Here is a 16,468-nt window from a genome sequence, read left to right on the forward strand (position 1 = left end):
GGGTAATACGGTGGATAAGGCATATATGTGGGATATGGGTGAAAACTAGGATGATCCGATGTGCCTCCCATCGAATATCCTGGGCCCTGTGGGTAGGGCTGATAATGGGGTGGATAACCATACCCCGAGGCCTGACCGCCTCCCTGTGATGATCCCACATCCTCCTCTGTAGTGCCAACACCTAACCCTCCATCCCTTCTTGGATCCACATCCATCTCTTCCCTTGTATCACTAGATCTCCTTCTCTGTTCTGTCTCCCTCCTGCTTTCATCAAACGACCTTCTAGGGTCCCTTGATGATCTTTCTCTGCCTGCCCTTTGGGACATAGCTCTTGGCAAAGCAGGGGGACGCCCTTCCATACCCTCATTCTCGGGCGGAGCTCCAGTCAATCTAGCTGATCGACGGGTTCCTCTCATCTTAGCTTCTGAAAACATAACATAAACTTTAGCATCATATGATCCATGTAACAACATGAACCCTCAACTCATAGCATAGCATATCATAGCATTTAAATGCACATGCATAACATCATGGCATTACACATCAAGACAGGACTCAACATCCTATCCTAGTGGACATGATCTTCCTATTGTGCTTGCCCTCTAAAACAACCTCTTTCCGATGTGAGATATCTCTAATCCCTGAGCATTTGAGCTCAGCACACCGTACTCTAGAGGCCCTATGCTCTGATACCAATCTGTAACAGCCCGCTTACCGGACCATCACCGGCACTAGGATCCAGATCGGCTTAAGGCCGCCGGGACCCGTAGTAAGCCACCTGTAAACTCTGTGCACCTGATAAATCCCATACATGATCACACTTAAACTTAAAACTGTTACTTACTCTTTTCTATTATTTTCTTTTTTTCTTTCTTTGCTTGACTATCTTTTCTTTTCTTGAAACTTTTCTCATCAACTAAGCCTGGACTATGCATGCTCTGTCTGTATGCACTCGAAGAGTGATACCTGCTATGGTACCATACAGTAACTACAGAGATAGAAATACTACCATGCACCAAGCCTAGCTCATCATACATTATCTCAATCATAAAAGGATCATGTACAAAGGGATAAACATACACTAGGGCCAAGCACAATACTCTAATACTCTATATAACTTGCTTTTACATCATTTCTATACATTACATAAACTCTGTACTGTACATCATTATCATGTCCACTATTCTATACTAGTCCATATGCCTTTACCCTTGCTTTCTCTTTCTCTTTCTCTTCTCTGAGGCCCTGAAAAATGGGGTTAGGGAGAGGGATGAGCTACTAAAGCCCAGTGAGCGGAAACCATAAAAACATTTAAAATATGCTATAATGAAATGCATCACTGCACAAACATTTCACATCTCAGATTGGACATGACCCCAAAACTCCCTCTGTCGGTGCCCGGCCCCCAAAGGAGCTCACACAGGTCTTTCACTAACTACTCATGGTGCCCGACCCTATAAGGGCTCTCACAGGACTCATCCAAGTTAAATGCCCGGCCCCAAAGGAGCTCACACAGGACATACAATAATGACAGACTTATGGGCTATTGGAGTCGCCTCGGTCCAATCCACATAAACAAATAATAATGCAATGCCTCAACTTGGTGAATACTAATGCAAAGCATCCTACATAAACATGGCAGTAATGATGCATGAATCATGCTAAAACATTCATTAACTTAAAACAAAGTTCTGTTCCACTCACCTCTGTCAACTGCTGGGCAGTCTCTGTAACTCTAACTCTGTGGGCCTCCTTGGTCTCTCGGGTCCGCACCTACACAGGTGGACTCAAATGAGGACCAAACTTACTTAAACATAACTCTTAATATCTCCCCAAAACCCCTCTAAAACATCATAGGCATGCATGGAAAAATGGGCAAAAGAAGGCTGGACTGGGCACTTTCGGCGGCTGGTTCGGCGGCCGAAACCTCCCTCCAGAGACGAAACTCATGCATGTTCGGCGGCACCTTCGGCGGCCGAAAGTCTCGTCCAGAGACGAAACTCATGCACTTTCGGCGGCCGAACTCCCTCTTTCGGCGGCCGAAAGTCTCTTTCTCACCCAAAAGCCTAGCTTTCGGGGGCAAGGTTTGGCAGCCGAAACTGCCTCCACAAGGGGTTCGGCGGCCGAACCTTGCTTCGGCGGCCGAACCTGGATTCTCCAGAAAGGCAGAATCCGAGCACAACTTATGCTCTCAGCCTCCAAAAACCTATAAAACACCCATAACATGCATACCAACACTTCTCAACTAGCACATAACATATCTCATGCATATAGGGGTCTCTAAACTAACTCAAACCCCTAAAACAACATCAAATAGCATATGCTCAACATATGCTCAACTCAAAGCTCCACCAACAACTAACCCATAAAACTCTCTAAAAACTCTTAAAACTTACTGTAAACATAAGGGGAGGTGAGGATCCATGCTTACCTCTTGAAGAACGAGAGGATTGCTGGTCCCAACTTGGAGATGTGGTGGAAAACTACTCAAAGTCTCCAAGTTGCTCAACTTTGCTTCCTTTTGCTCAAATCTCTAAAACAAAGCTAAAAACATGTTAAAACATGCAAGATTTGAGGAAAACATGAGAAACACACCAAGGAGAGCTTGAACCTACCTTTGACCCAAAAACAGAGTGTTTAACACTCAAGTCTCGGGCAAAGGGGCTTTTGTGGTGGCCAACCGACTCTTCCTTCGGCGGCCTAACGTGCATGCAAAACCATGCAACTTTCGGCGGCCGAACTTCACCTTCGGCGGCCGAACCTGGCTTTTGTCCCCTTGGCCTTTTCATTTCAAAACTCAATTGGCTTAACTCAAAACATGCAAACATGATAAAAACACTTAAAAACATCTTAAAAACCTTTCTTATACCCTTAGGGCAAGCTCCGACATCCTCGAATCCCGACTTCCAACGGAAAATCCGCCGGAACGTAGGAATTCCGATACCGGGGTCTAGCCGGGTATTACAATTCGCCTTACCCGGATGGTACTGAATCTTGCAATCATAGTCACTCAGCAGCTCTACCCATCTCCTCTGCCTCAGATTCAGATCCCTCTGACTCAAGATGTACTGCAGGCTTTTATGATCTGTGAAGATCTCACATTTCACCCCATAGAGGTAATGCCTCCACATCTTAAGTGCAAAGATTACTGCTGCCATCTCAAGGTCATGTGTGGGGTAATTCAACTCATGCTTCTTCAGCTGCCTAGAAGCATAAGCAATCACCCTCTCATTCTGCATTAGTACACAACCCAGTCCCACACGGGACGCATCACAAAAGACTGTAAAGTCCTCATCACTAGACGGCAGAGCTAAAACTGGTGCTGAAGTCAACCTCTTCTTAAGCTCTTCAAAACTCTCCTCGCACTGGTCGGTCCACAGAAACTTCTGATTCTTCCTGGTTAGTCTGGTCAGAGGAGCTGCTATTTTTGAGAAGTCCTGAATGAACCTCCTGTAGTAACCTGCCAAACCCAAGAAACTCCTGATCTCCATCACTGAAGTGGGTCTAGGCCAGTTAGCCACAGTTTCTGTCTTCTTGGGGTCTACCTCAATCCCATTCTCCGACACTACATGCCCCAAGAACGAAATGCTCCTCAGCCAGAACTCACATTTAGAGAACTTGGCATACAAGCCATGTTCCCTCAAGGTCTGCAAGACCAACCGCAGATGATGGGCATGCTCCTCTGCATTCCTGGAATACACTAAGATATCATCTATGAAGACAATAACAAAGTGATCCAGGTACTGGCTAAACACTATGTTCATGAGGTCCATGAATGCTGCAAGGGCGTTAGTTAACCCGAACGGCATTACAAGGAACTCAAAATGCCCATATCTGGTCCTGAAAGCCGTCTTTGGCACATCCTCATCTCTGATCCTCAGCTGATGGTACCCCGATCTCAGATCTATTTTGGAGAAACAACCTGCTCCGGCTAGCTGGTCAAATAGATCGTCGATCCTTGGCAGAGGGTACTTGTTCTTGGTAGTGACTTTGTTCAACTGTCTGTAGTCGATACAAAGTCTAAGGGATCCATCCTTCTTTCTCACGAACAAAACTGGTGCACCCCAAGGTGAAGTGCTCGGTCGGATGAAGCCCTTTTCTACCAACTCTTGCAACTGTTCCTTCAACTCTTTCAATTCTGCTGGCGCCATCCTGTAGGGAGGGATAGAGATCGATCGGGTTCCAGGCATCAATTCTATCTCGAACTCTATCTCCCTAGCAGGTGGTAAACCTGGCAGCTCGTCTGGGAAAACGTCTAGAAACTCTCTAACCACTGGCACCGAGGCGGGCTCTCTAACCTGACTGTTAAGCTCTCTCACATGAGCCAAATACCCCTGACATCCCCTCCTAAGCAACCTACGAGCCTGAAGAGCTGATATCAGACCTCTAGGTGTACCCCTCTTGTCTCCTCTAAAGACAACCTCAGACCCATCCTGACCTCTGAACCTGACTACCTTGTCCCTGCAGTCCAAGGTAGCACCATGGGTAGATAACCAGTCCATCCCTAGAATGACGTCAAAATCTGTCAAGTCTAGAACCACAAGGTCGGCGGACATGCATCTTCCCTCAACAAACACAGGACTACACTGGCAGACTGACTCTGCCACTGATGGATCACACTTGGGTCCACTGACCCAGAGAGGACACTCTAACTCAGAGATCATCAACACTAACCTCTGGACGGCTCTCGGTGTAACAAAAGAATGAGATGCACCAGGGTCCATCAAGGCATACACATCTGAACAACCAATGACTAAATTACCTGCCACCACGGTGTTAGATGCATCTGCCTCCTGCTGAGTCATCGTGAAGATCCGTGCTGGAGCTGATGGACCTTCACCTCTGAAACCCGCTGAAGAAGAGGCTGCCCCTCTCCCTCTGCCTCTGCCACTGGCCTGAGTCATGGCTGGAGCTGTTGGCTGAGCCACACTACCAGAAGCTGCCTGCTGAGACTGTGCCCCAAAAGCTGCCCTAGGACACTCCCGAGCCATGTGTCCCTCTTGCCCGCATCTGAAGCAGGCTGCTGTCCCAGCCCGACAAACTCCCCTGTGTAGCCTACCACACTTTGCACAAACTGCAGTATCAGCACCAGAGCTTGAGCCACTCCCTAGTCCCAGACTGGACTTAACCTTGTTCCAAAACTTGTTCTTCTTTGGCTTCTTGGTGGTACTGCTCCACCTCTTGCTGCCTGAAGCTGCTGCACTAAAAGAAGAAGAGCCTGGGGTCTTAGAACCAGAAGGCTGTGCCACTGACTGTTTAATTGTTCCCTGAACGATGGCACTGGCCTCCATTTTTCGGGCCATATCCACTATGGCATGGAAGCTCTCCCTATCTGCTGACTGGATTAAGGAGGAATATCTGGAGTGGAGTTTCATGATATACCTCCTTGACTTTTTCTGATCCGTGTCAAGGCTTTGCCCTGAAAAAGGCAACAGCTCCAAAAATTTGTCTGTGAACTCCTCTACACCCATCTCATCAGTCTGCCTCAGCTGCTCAAACTCAATCATCTTCAACTCCCTGGAACTATCCGGGAAAGCCCATCCTGCAAACTCGTTTGCAAACTCTTCCCAAGACATGTTATCCACTTTCGGGTTCACATAATTCTTGAACCATTCTCGTGCCTTCTTGCACTTAAGTGTGAACCCAGCCATCTGAATGACTCTACTATCATCAGCCCCAATCTCATTTGTGATCACCTTGACCCTCTCCAGATACACAAACGGGTCATCCCCTTTTTCATACTGGGGAGCACCCAACTTCATATAGTCGGTCATCTTGACCTTGCTCCCACTGGCTGAGCTAGGTCTAGGAGGTTGGGTAACTGGGGCTGCTGGTTCTGCTGGGGGAGGAGGTGCAGCATCCCCTTGGGTAGGGTTTGCTGGATTTGGATAATAAGGTGGAGGTGGATACATTGGGTACTGTGAATATGGGGGGTAGTAGGGTGGGTATGGCATCTGTGTGGGATAAGGGCTAAAGCTGTGGTAGTCCGATGTGCCTCCCATCGAGTACCCAGGGTTTTGTGAGAAGGGTGGGTAGTAAGGTGGCTGAACAAATCCCGAGGCCTGAGTGCCTCCTTGGGATTCTCCCATTCCTTCTTCTGACATACTGACTCCCAGACTGCCATCCCTCCTCTGCCCTACATCCATATCATCCCCCATGTCCTCGGACGCTCCTCCCAAAACTGTTCCTCTGACTGATCTGCTTCTTCCTAGATCCAAAGACCTTCTAGGGTCTCTTACTGCTCTTTCTCTGTTAGACCTACTAGACATTGCCCTAGGCAATGCTGGAGGACGGGCGCTCGTGCCCTCATCCTCAGGTGGTACTCCAGTCAATCTTGCTGATCGACGAGTTCCTCTCATCCTGTTTTCATAAAAACAGTACACATCACATAAACATTAGCATCATATGGTTCATGTGGGCACACATGAACCCGCATCACACATCATAGCATTTCACATCATCATGTAAGACAGGACTCCACATCCTATCCTAGTGGACATGACCTTTCCTACTGTGCTTGACCTTCTATAACATCTATGAGCCCGACACTCTAGGTCCGACCATATGAACCTAGGGCTCTGATACCATTCTGTAACGACCCGAAAATCGGACCGCTACCGGCGCTAGGATCCAGATCGGCTTAAGGCCGCCGGGACCCGTAGCAAGCCTGACATGTAACCTGTGAACCTGTTTAATCCCATACATGATCAACAATCATACATAAAAATTAAAACTTTAAAACTTTCCTTTCATCATACACCATACTCAACCTGTGCATGCACTAAACATAGCATAACTTAAACATTAATCCCTCAGTGGGATCTCATCATTTGCCCTAATGGGCGATACATCAGAAGTTGAGTTGGTAAGACATAAACATCAAGATCATGTATATAACAAAAGGGATTACAACAGACTATGGTCAAGCACACTTCTAAACCTTAATACCATCATTACATAACATGCTAAACATAACATTAAATCATTAGATAATTTGTCATGTCCACTTTCTATCTATTACAAAACAAGGACTTCTTTACTCTTGCTGACCTCCTGGTCTACCCTGTACCTGCAAGCCTGGGGGTAAGGGAGAGGGGTGAGCTAAAAGCCCAGTGAGCAGAATAGTAAAACATTTAAAATCATATGATAACATGAAATGCATCACATCACAGCTAATCACATCAAGGATGAATTTGTCACCAATAGTCCCCTACATGGACCAACTGTGCCAGGGGCGTAGAATGGGCCTCACTGGTCTTTCTCTTACATAACATAACATAACATGGTCCAACTGTGCCAGGGGCGTAGAATGGGCCTCACTGGTCTTTCTCTTACATAGTGCCAGGGGCGTAGAATGGGCCTCACTGGTCTTCCGTACCGTATCATCATCATCATAGCATAGGGGGACTAATGGATCATTCAACATCCATCCACATCATCAAACATAATATGCAATGCAACATATTCGTGAGTCTAATGCAACACCCTATTATCTCATGGCATTCATGATGCGTGAATCATGCTAAAACTGATTTATTTATTTAAAAGCATAAGAGTTATTCCACTCACCTCTGGCTAGCTCTGACACTGACTGAAGCAGCTGACTCACTGCTGGGGTCCTCGGTTCCTCGGGTCCAAACCTACACAGGTGGACTCAAATGAGAGACCAACATACTAGAACATAACTCTAAAAACATCCCCCAAAAACCCCCTAAAACATCTCAAAACATCCATGCAAAACATGCAAAGAAAGGCTGGACAGGGCACTTTCGGTGGCAGGTTCGGCGGCCGAAAGTCCCTCCAGAGCCGAAAGTCAGGCAGGTTCGGCGGCACCTTCGGCGGCCGAAACTCCCAGACAGAGGCGAAACTCATGCATGTTCGGCGGCACTTTCGGCGGCCGAAACTCCCAGACAGAGACGAAAGTCTCCTTTCGGGGGCAAGCTTCGGCAGCCGAAGGCTGCCACCACAAGAGGGTTCGGCGGCCGAAAGTCCCTTCGGCTGCCGAACCTGGTTTCTCCCAATTGGCAGAAACTTGGTTCAAACATGCACAAAAGCCTCAAACTCATACCATCATGCATTTAGCTCAACCAAAACATGCATACAAGCTCCTAGGGGTCTCAAACTACCTTAAACCCCAACTACAACACACATACACAAGCATTTGCAAGCCACATTGTTCATGAACATACATTTATACCCATAAACATAACTTTAACCTAAACATGCATTCTACCCCCATGAACTTCATAAAACTTACTTAAAACATATTATAAGTTAGAGATCGACTCTTACCTCTTGAAGATCGAGAGTAGAGGCGACCAAACTTGGAGTTGGGAGAGATTTGAGTTCTTGAACCTCAAACCTCCAAAACTTTGCTCAAAAGCTCAAATCTTCAAAACAGAGTTAAAACAAGTGAAAAACTTGAAAGATCTAGAGGAAAAACATCAAAGATCGGTGAGGGGCGGCGGAACGCTCACTTTGGCCGAAAATGGGGAAAAACTCGCCCGTTTTCGGCTAAGGGACCCTTTTATAGTGGCTGGCCAGGCCACGTTCGAGGGCCGAATGTGCCTCCGCATGCATGCCATGTTCGGCGGCCGAACCTGGACTTCCCTCACTTATGCCTTCGGGGGCCTAAGGCTCACCCGAAACACATGCATGTTCGGCGGCCGAACCTGAGTTTTTCTCTAATGCTATTTTCATGCAAAAACTCATTTTCTTTCATGCTTAAAACATAAAACAAATTAAAACATTTCATAAAAACATGGTTTTACCCTACTAGAGGCTTCCGACATCCGAGATTCCACCGGACGGTAGGAATTCCGATACCGGAGTCTAGCCGGGTATTACAACAGTGATGTAATGAGGATTAGAATTGTGCTTGGCCCTAATGTATGGCTAATCCCTTTTTGTACATAATCTTTATGGAATGTTTTAATGCTAAGTTATGTTGAACCAGGCTTGACACATGATATGTCGACCCAACTAGAGCATTTGATGAGGGCTCTAGTATGGGGTATGTTGATCATGTATGGGATTTATCAGTTGTATAAGATGTATGTAGGCTTGCTATGGGTCCCGGCGACCTTAAGGCAATCTGGATCCTAGCGCCGGTAGCGGTCCGGTTTTCGGGTCGTTACATTAGAGGCTAACCTTGCTGCCCTAGAGGTGCTTGTTGCCCAAGTTGTGTCTGAAAAGGAAAGATTCGCGTTGCAAACTCTCCGGAAGGAAGGAGGCGCGCGGCATGCACTAAAGAAGGAAGGTGTGCGCGCGGCTTGGATTTAGAAGAGGAAGGAGAGGCGTGGCTTGAGCTCAGAAGGAAATAGGCATGTACCCAGGGATTCAGAAGAGGAAGGAGAGGCGCCTTGGTCTTCAAAAGGCAGGTGGCATGTGCATGGACTGTAGAAGAGGAAGTGGAATGCAGTCATCAATTTGCAGAAGTGGAAAGATATTTGTCCTGTCTTTCCTTTTTAGGTGGAACCTTCGTTTGAATTTTGAATGCTGAACGCAGAAGAGGCAAGTGCGTCTTCATGAAATCTTGCTACCTAAATAGGAAGATATGACTGTTGCAGTGTGTGCACATCTTTGAATAAGGAAAGAAAGATTTGCGATTTGAATTTCAAATAATCTACTGACTGAACTTTCCTTATTTGCTTTTGCTTCTGCACTTTCTGTAACGACCCCAAAATGGACCGTCACCGGCGCTAGGATTCAGATCGGCTGAAGGCCGCCAGAACCTGTAGCAAGCCTGCTATACACTCTGAGTACCTGTAAAATCTCATACATGGTCATACATTTTCTGTGAAAATAAAAACTTTTCTCTGAATCAAGACTTAACCTGTGCATGTACTATCTCTGTACTCTGTACCCCTGACTAGAGCTTGCTCTAGATGGGTTCATTCATACCTGTTAAGCCTGGTTTTTCACATACTCTGTAAAACAGTTATATAAACAGACCATGTATACAAAAGAGTTACACCACAAAAATAACTAAGTCAAGCACAATTCTAACTTTATACATAACTGTTATATCTCTTTAATCTTACATGTCCACAATATTCTATTACAACTCTCTTCTCTCTTCCTGTACTCTGCTGGACTTTCCCTGTACACTGTACACTGAACCTGCAAGACTGGGGTTAAGGGAGTGGGATGAGCTCTATAGCCCAGTGAGTAGAACAGTAAAACAAGTCATTAACACATGATCTTATGGAATGCATCATATCACAGACAATCCACATCAAGGGTAAACCTGTCACCACATAGTCCCGGTAGCTCTACCGTGCCAGGGCGTAGAATCGAGCACCTGGTCTTCCTGTCATATATGTATACGTGTATATAACACCTGTGTACTTACCATTGCCAGGGTGTAGTCAAAGGCTCCTGGACTTTTCTATACCTGCCAGGGCGTAGTCAAAGGCTCCTGGACTTCTCTATACCTGCCAGGGCGTAGTCAAAGGCTCCTGGACTTCTCTATATCTGCCAGGGCGTAGTCAAAGGCTCCTGGACTTCTCTATACCTGCCAGGGCGTAGTCAAAGGCTCCTGGACTTCTCTCAGAGACCATTGGATCATTCAGCATTCACCCACATCAACAAATAACTATGCAATGCAACATACTCGTGGATTCTAATGCAAACAACCTACTGCATACTCATGATGCATGAATTATGCTAAAAGCATTTCATTTCTCAATTAAAAGAATTAAGTTTAGTTCCACTCACCTCTGGCTATCTGGACTGACTCTGCAGGCTCTGTAAACTCTGGAGCAGTACTCACTGCTGCTCTCTCTAGTTCCTCTGGTCTGTGCCTACACAGATGGACTCAAATGAGGGACCAAACTCACTTATGACCAACTCTATTAAACGCCCCCAAGAATCCCCTTACACTCACTCAAATATCCATGCAAAGCATGTAAAGGAAGGCTGGACAGGACACGTTCGGCGGCAGGTTCGGCTGCCGAAAGTCCTCTCCAGAGCCGAAACTCAAGCACCTTTGGCGGCCGAATCTCTACTTTCAGCAGCCGAACCCTTTCGGGGGCAAGTTTCGGGGGCTGAAAGGCACTCCAGAGACGAAAGTCTCTAACCTTCGGCAGCACCTTCGGAGGCCGAAACTCCCCTCCAGAGCCGAAAGTCCAAATGCTCGGGGGCAAGCTTAGGCAGCCGAAGCCACCTCCTCATGGGTTCGGCGGCCGAATGTACCTTCGGCTGCCGAACCTGAGTTCATCAGCAAGGCAGAAACTTGCTCTGCCTCCGCCAAAAAGCACTAATCTTCCTCAAACTCAACCACCTCAATACCTCAACATGCATACACCCAAGTATATGCTCAAAGGGGTCAAAAACTACCTAAAAACCCCAACAAACAGCAAAGCATAATACATACACAAACTTTTCTCACAAAATCATCAAAAACTCTCTTTTTACCCTATTCATGCCACTCTCTCCCAAAACCTCATAAAACCTTCATAAATCATAAAAACAAGTTCAGGATCTTCACTTACCTCTTGAAACCAAGAAGATGAACGATCCTAACGTGGAGTTTTGGAGCAACTCTCCTTCAAACTCTCCAAACTTCAAAAGTCAAGTTTTTAGCTCAAAACCTTCAAAATAACATAAAAATCAATCAAATCTTTGCACGATTTAATGAAAACATGAAGAAACTCCAAGAAAGAGATGGTCTCACCTCTGGAAAGTGAAAGAAAAGGCGGATGCTTATCCTTCCACCGCTTGAGGGCCTTTTATAGGTGGCTGGCCAGACCACCTTCGGCGGCCTAACGTGAAACCAAAAGCCATGCATGTTCGGCGGCCGAACTTTCACCTTCGGCGGCCGAACCTGGCTTTTCTTCCTTGGTGCTTTTCTTTCAAACACTTAGTTCCATTTACCTTTAAACCATGAAAACATACTACATTACTTTAGAAAAACATAAACCTTCCATTCTAGAGAATTTTGACATCCTGGATTCCACCGGACGACATGAATTCCGATGCCGGAATCTAGCCGGGTATTATACTTTCCTTATTTGAAAATTTTCCTTTTCTGAAAATTTTCCTTATTTGAAAACTTTCTTTTTTTGGCACTTTCCATATTTGGCACTTTTTGGCAGTTTTAAGAGCATTTTCTCCAGATTGTCTCTTTATACCTAATATCTGCAAAACATGATTAAAACCACGAAATTAGGCAGAAAAGATGCGTCACATCAACAATATGTAATGAAATGCGTCATATTTGTGAATTCTAATGCAACAACCTAATACATAACATGGTATCCATGATGCATGAACATGCTTAAAAGTTTGATTGCTTTAAAAATGAAAGAGTTATATCCTACTCACCTCTGGCTGGTACTCAACTGACTCTGAAGCAGCTATCTCACTGCTGGTCTCCTCGGTTCCTCAGGTCTGATCCTACACAAGTGGACTCAAATGAGGGACCAAACATACTCTATCAAGACTCTAAACAACTCCCCAAAACCCCCCTAAAACATCATAAAACATGCATGAGAAACATGCAAAGGAAGGCTGAGCAGGAGACTTTCGGCGGCAGGTTCGGCGGCCGAAGGTCCCTACAGATCCGAAAGTCATGCACTTTTGGGGGCAAGGTTCGGCGGTCGAAAGCCTTCACAGACCCAAAGGTCACCCTCCTTCGGGGGCAGGTTCGGTGGCCGAAACTCCCCTCCAGAGCCGAAAGTCCATCTTTCGGGGGCGAGTTTAGGCGGCCAAAGATACCTCCCCTAGCAGGTTCGGCGGCCGAACCTGGGTCTTCCTGGGTGACAGAACCCGATTCTGCCTCGCCTCTCCATCCACCAAAACTCTCCAAAACACCCATCCAACTATTCTAAAACATGCATACACATTCATTCAAGCATAAGGGGTATAAAACTAGCCTAAACCCCAACAAATAAAACATAAACCCTAACATTTTAGATCTAACCAAAACATGCATTACAATCCCTTAACCCCTTCTCAAAACTCATTTAAAACATAAGAAAAGATGTGGATCTACACTTACCTCTTGAAGATCGAGAGTAGATGTGATCCAAACTCGGAGATGAGGAGAAAATGAGCTCCGGAGGTCTCCAAGCTTCAAAACTTTGATCTTAACTTAAAATCTTCAAAATAAGGTAAAAACTTGTCAAAACTTGAAGGATTTGAAGGAAAAACATAAAATCGACCATGGAAAGGCAGAATCTCACCTATGCCAGAAGATGGGGAGAGAAAACTAACCCATTTTTGGACAAGGGGCCTTTTATAGGTGGCTGGCCAGACCACCTTCGGGGGGCCAAAGGCGCTTCCGCAACAGCACCATGTTCGACGGCCGAACATGAGGTTCGGCGGTCGAACCTGGGCTTTTTCTCCATGGCATTTTCTTTCAAAACTTGATTTTCTTTCTTCATTAAAACCATAAAACATATGAAAATATTTTGTGAAAACCTTATTTTCACTCTTCTAAGGGATTCCGACCTCGAAATTTCTGGATTTCAACGGAGATTCTGCCGGAAAGTTAGAATTCCGATGCCGGAGCTTAGCCGGGTATTACACTGGTCATCTACACGAATGCTCGAGGATGGAGTAAAAACACGAAAGGTTTCTCAAAAAATTTGGTATTTATCATGAAGGTGATCTACATCTTGCTCTGATAGGATGGATGAGATGTCACTAATTAGGCTATCTTTGCTTTTTTGAGCCAGCCTTAGTGGAACGATAGAAGCTGGGGTGCGGTTGGGGCCTTCAGAGGAGGAGCTTGAGGTAGAACTTTCGCCGAGAGTAAGAGAAGAAGGGAAAGTATTCCTATTCATTTTAAAAGGAAAAAAAATTACGTTGAAAGCAAGAGAGTATAAGGAGCGATTGAGTATTTCTAGAAACAAAGATTATAGTTGTGAGCAAAAGTGATATTTGGAGAAGAAGAAAGATTCTTATAAGATGGTTTTGACAGCAGGCTTTAAATGCGGCTCGAAAAACAAGGTAATCATCATTGATGTACAGAAGAAGACAAAGCGGCGTAAATAGAGAAAGGCCAATCTAAGTTAGTCACGTATCCCAAATCATGTTAACAACTGTCACCTTCAAATCTGAAGAATCAAAGACCAGTAAGAGGACCTCTGATGTTACACAACAATCGTTTAAAGTAAGCCATAAGTTGTCACTACAAAACAGGGTCACATGACAAGGATTTAATAACCTAAAACGCGGTCCCAAGCGAGGAAAGGAAGATTCAGACACCATAACAGTCGATGCATCATCAAGACTTGCCCTTCCCTAGATAGGTTGAGTCTTGGCATAAAATTATTATTAGCAGGTACAGTCTAGCATATCCCCATTATGCCAGTAATTGTGAGGTTACCAATCGATTAGCTAGCTAGATCCCTTATCAAGCAGCCGACCACATCATTGGCAGATTTTCAGGCAATATTATATTTAACTTCATCATCTTATAATATAAAAGTGAATAATTACAAACAAAAGTACGCAATTCTCTTTCACAACTACTATCAAGTTCTACATTCGCCCTATTTTCTAGTTTATTGACTTGAGCGTTAGAGTGGTTATTGTAGGCGTCAATCATCTCACATTTTCTTTCTTACAGGTTTAATCAATTATAAACAACTCTGTTTTTCGGCAGTATCAATTTCAATATCGACATTGCAATCACATCGATAAAGTAACTATAATAAAATTTCTTCAAGAGCTGTAGTTTATATTATTTGAAAGAAAATTATATTTTATTATAAATACCGTCTTCATCGCATATAAGTAATTAAAATAATTAAATATCATCTTGATCACATATAAACAATTAAAATAATCTATAATCACCTGACGAGATATAATCCCCACATCTTAACATTCACATTATACTTTAACTCATCAGAAAGAGATCCAATTTTTCCCCCCATGGCCATCACTAGTGCAATCCTCCCCAACTTCACGAGCCTCTCCCAATCCTTTAAAATTTTCAGACTATAATTTGTTGTCTCTTCCTATTATTTTAAATATAATAATTTCTTCTATTCCACATATTTCATAGAATAATGTATATTTTTTCAATCAAAAGGCTTTTCAAGAAATTTAGAAAATGAGTAAAATATTCCATAGAAGACATAAACCTTACCATTGCAGTTGAATTGGCCCTTAAAGGAAGTTACAGGAAACTAAAATCCATTCACAAACAACAATAGCAGGTAAAGATTCATAATGTTGTACTTAATTTGCGTGTGTGATGAAATTAATTCCAACCTAAGTCCCTTTCAGAAATAATTTTGATTCAATTCACAAATTCGATGGAACTTTGTCAAAATCAAAGCAATTGTCAACTCAGTTTAGCATAAAAAAATGAATGAAGCAAATCACAAATTGAGGGCATGATACAACCTAACACAAATTAATTCGAATTTGACTGGAAATTCCATTTTGTATAGTGTTTCCATAAACAATTGTTCTAGCTAGAGAATTGTAACAGATGATTGAAAAATAACAACAAAAAAAATGAAACTTAAGAAAAAAAAAATCCAGATCTCTTTCTAATCAATACTCTCATCTAGGAATTGGTTTAATTCCATTACAAAGTTACAGATATAAATATTGAAATCAACAATCAAATTAAATATTATAAACTGGACGAAAGTACCATAAAGAATGATGATTAAAGTTGAATGATGAAATAGTCAATTATTTAAAATTAAAAAATTTATTTATTAATATGATCAAAATCTATTTATAGATTAAGGATTATGATAAAAAAAATTTATACTTTTAATTTTATTATAATTACACTTTATTTTTTTTATTTAATAAAATTTTTTAAAATTATTTGAATTATAATCTTGCCGTTATTTATAGTACCACTAAAAAATAAATGAAATTACCACAATATATGCTCACACGTTGTAAGTAAAATTTAAAATTAATTGTTAAAAAATTTTTATACTTTACATAATATTTTATCAATTAAATTCTATTATTTTATTATTTAATTAAATATATTATACCATTATTTATGTAGTTGAAAATTTATAAAATTATTAATTTACCTTTTTTACTATTAAATATATTAAAAATTACTAATTATATTATTATTTATTTTTTAATTTTTCTTAATAATTTTATAATAATAATTTATCTTAATTTTATTTTAATTAAAATTACTATCAATTTAATTTTTTTAATCTATCTAATATACTTATTATTTAGTATTACTTTTAAGACTATCATTTAAAAAGTAATGTTATTAAATATATTAATTATAAAATATTAAAAAATAATTTTTTAAAATTTATCTAAAATACTTACTATTTAATATCACTTTTAAAACAATAATTAAAAATAATTTTATTAAATACATTAGTTATAAAATATTAAAAAATAATTTAAAATAATATTTAATATCATTTAATTTAAAAATATTAAAAATAATAAAATAATTTTAAAATACTTTTTTAAATTATTTTTTTAAATCTAAAATATAATATTAATCTAC

The sequence above is a fragment of the Manihot esculenta genome, chromosome 16 (genome assembly GCF_001659605.2).
Source record: "Manihot esculenta cultivar AM560-2 chromosome 16, M.esculenta_v8, whole genome shotgun sequence".
NCBI lineage: Eukaryota > Viridiplantae > Streptophyta > Magnoliopsida > Malpighiales > Euphorbiaceae > Manihot > Manihot esculenta.